The 3,515-nt window shown below is 37.5% G+C and overlaps 1 protein-coding gene across 6 annotated transcripts in view; it reads right to left on the bottom strand.

Annotated features, from left to right (window-relative positions):
- STXBP5L (syntaxin binding protein 5-like) overlaps nt 1-3,515 on the bottom strand; it is a 335,496-nt gene that overhangs the window by 148,448 nt on the left and 183,533 nt on the right. The window lies entirely within an intron of this gene.

Here is a 3,515-nt window from a genome sequence, read left to right as displayed (position 1 = left end):
GTCGCTCAGTCGTGTCCGACTCTTAGCAACCCCATGGACTGCAACCTAACAGGCTCCTCCATCCATGGGATTCTCCAAGCAAGAGTACTGGAGTGGGGTGCCATTGCCTTCTCCGACAGTTAGATAATAGAGGGGAGCTTCGGGGAGCGAGCTCCGCCCATGGCAAAGGTCGTGAGGAAGGATGCTTGGCATACGCAAAGGCGGGATCAAGCCTCAGGAGTCTCCCTGGAAATTCTCGAGCATCTACCCCCAAAACCAGAGTCTGCCTACTTTCTGCTTTGTGCTTTCACCTACACTTCAGACTTTAAGGAGGGCTGTCCCCCACTACCTCTCTCTGAAAAAAGTTAGCTTACAGCTCCAGTTAATAATTCCTGGGTGTGACAGTGTTTCAACCTACAAACTCCTTTGGAAATCCTCTAGCCTGCCTGAATAGGTTTTTCCGGCCACATGCGACTGTTCAGAGCCTCCCAACTGTGAGAGGCAGGAGATGTTCTAAACTGTCTAAACACAGATTCTTTTGAGTAGTTAAAAGATTGATTAGAAATTGTATTGGTGAAGGGATTTTCACTTGTTGGGCCAATGTTTGCTGCTAAGTCTCCATATCCCTTACCTGCTGTGTCCCTGGCAGTGTATTGATTACTATAATTGGTGTAAATAGTAGCTTTAACGTTTGTAACCTGGGACCCTTGAATTAATTCTTTTTCTTGTTGTAGCCCACCACACCTTTGCTCTATAGGAATGCAACTTTATCTAACGCTTTTGGAGGGTGGCGCTTGACTTATCACCTTTAGAGACAATAAGTTTTCTGAAGAAAGGGTCTTAAAATGTTAACAGGCCTCCGGGCCAGAAGATGATGCAAATCACCTAAACTTTTGCATATGATAAGTTTGCAGGAAGAAAGCCTGGCTTACTGCATGACTCTACCCCCTTCCCCATTATCCTCTATGCATAACTTAAGGTATAAAAACTACTTTGGAAAATAAAGTGCGGGCCTTGTTCACCGAAAGTTGGTCTCCCCATGTCATTCTTTCTCTCACCTCCTGGCTGAATTATTCAGCCTCTTTTCTCCACTGAATTTCCTCACTGAGCTATCCTTATTCTATTACTCTTTATATCCTTAATTAAAGTTTAATTAAGCAGATGTTTCCTGATCCTCGCCGACGCCGTCCCTGCTTCGAATTCCCTGGATCCACCGGGGCTGGACCCCGGCAGGAGCTAAGATGATCATAAAATATTATAGCTGTCATAAAGTTATTAAATATTTTCATAACTTTTCATTTTTCTTTTCTTAAATATCTGTATCTCCAGCATATGTATATAAAAGAAAATGTGTGTTGCTATGAAGCATTTTTCAATAAGACCAGACTGAAAATATTCTCCAAAAAATTTTTAAAGGAACTAGACACTTTTATTGTACCAAATTCCTTGAGAATATATGCTTCACTAAATAATTCACTTCTATCCATCTGCTAAACTGAAGAATCTACTTGTTTCTAGAACTCACTGTATAAGAATCCCTGTTCTTTTCCATATTGTATTGTATATAGTACCACACATTATCAAAGGGACATTTGCTAATCTTATGCTGACTATATAATAACCAAAAAGTTGTTTAAATAGTTTTCATCAAAAAAAACAACACCCCTGCATATGTTGTCTACAAGAGACCCACCTCAAAACAGGGGACACATACAGACTGAAAGTGAAGGGCTGGAAAAAGATTTTCCATGCAAATAGAGACCAAAAGAAAGCAGGAGTAGCAATACTCATATCAGATAAAATAGACTTTAAAACAAAGGCTGTGAAAAGAGACAAAGACGGTCACTACATAATTATCAAAGGATCAATCCAAGAAGAAGATACAACAATTATAAATATATATGACCCAACATAGGAGCACCGCAATATGTAAGACATATGCTAACAAATATGAAAGGAGAAATTAACAATAACACAATAATAGTGGGAGACTTTAATACCCCACTCACACCTATGGCTAGATCAACTAAACAGAAAATTAACAAGGAAACACAAACTTTAAACGATACAATAGACCAGTTAGACCTAATTGATATCTATAGGACATTTCATCCCAAAACAATGAATTTCACCTTTTTCTCAAGCGCACACGGAATCTTTTCCAGGATACATCACATCCTGGGCCATAAATCTAGCCTTGGTAAATTCAAAAAAATTGAAATCATTCCAAGCATCTTTTCTGACCACAATGCAGTAAGATTAGATGTCAATTACCGGAGAAAAACTATTAAAAATTCCAACATATGGAAGCTGAACAACACACTGCTGAATAACCAACAAATCACAGAAGAAATCAAAAAAGAAAAAATTGCATAGAAATGAATGAAAATGAAAACACAACAACGCAAAACCTGTGGGACACTGTAAAAGCCATCCTAAGGGGAAAGTTCATAGCAATACAGGCATACCTCAAGAAACAAGAAAAAAGTCAAATAAATAACCTAACTCTACACCTAAAGCAACTAGAAAAGGAAGAAATAAAGAACCCCAGGGATAGCTGAAGGAAAGAAATCTTAAAAATTAGGGCAGAAATAAATGCAAAAGAAACAAAAGAGACCATAGCAAAAATCAACAAAGCCAAAAGCTGGTTCTTTGAAAGGATAAATAAAATTGACAAACCATTAACCAGACTCATCAAGAAATAAAGGGAGAAAAATCAAATCAATAAAATTAGAAATGAAAATGGAGAGATCACAACAGACAACACAGAAATACAAAGGATCATAAGAGACTACTATCAGCAATTATATGCCAATAAAATGGACAACATGGAAGAAATAAATGGACAAATTCTTAGAAAAGTACAACTTTCCAAAACTGGACCAGGAAGAAATAGGAAATCTTAACAGACCTATCACAAGCTCGGAAATTGAAACTGTAATCAGAAATATTCCAGCAAACAAAAGCCCAGGCTTTTTGATGGCTTCACAGCTGAATTCTACCAAAAACTTAGAGAAGATATAACACCTATCCTACTCAAACTCTTCCAGAAAATTGCAGAGGAAGGTAAACTTCCAAACTCATTCTATGAGGCCACCATCACCCTAATACCAAAACCTGACAAAGATGCCACAAAAAAAGAAAACTACAGGCCAATATCACTGATGAACACAGATGCAAAAATCCTTAACAAAATTCTAGCAATCAGAATCCAACAACACATTAAAAAGATCATACACCATGACCAAGTGGACTTTATCCCAGGGATGCAAAGATTCTTCAATATCCGCAAATCAATCAATGTAACACACCACATTAACAAGTTGAAAAATAAAAACCATATGATTATCTCAATAGATGCAGAGAAAGCCTTTGACAAAATTCAACATCCATTTATGATAAAAACTCTCCAGAAAGCAGGAATAGAAGGAACATATCTCAACATAATAAAAACCATATATGACAAACCCACAGCAAACATTATCCTCAATGGTGAAAAATTGAAAGCCTTTCCTCTAAAGTCAGGAACAAGACAA

The sequence above is a fragment of the Bison bison genome, unplaced genomic scaffold (assembly GCF_000754665.1).
Source record: "Bison bison bison isolate TAMUID 2011002044 unplaced genomic scaffold, Bison_UMD1.0 scf7180017864215, whole genome shotgun sequence".
NCBI classification, from domain to species: domain Eukaryota; kingdom Metazoa; phylum Chordata; class Mammalia; order Artiodactyla; family Bovidae; genus Bison; species Bison bison.
Note: the sequence above shows the minus strand (reverse complement) of the source record. Positions and strands in the feature narration are given on the sequence as shown.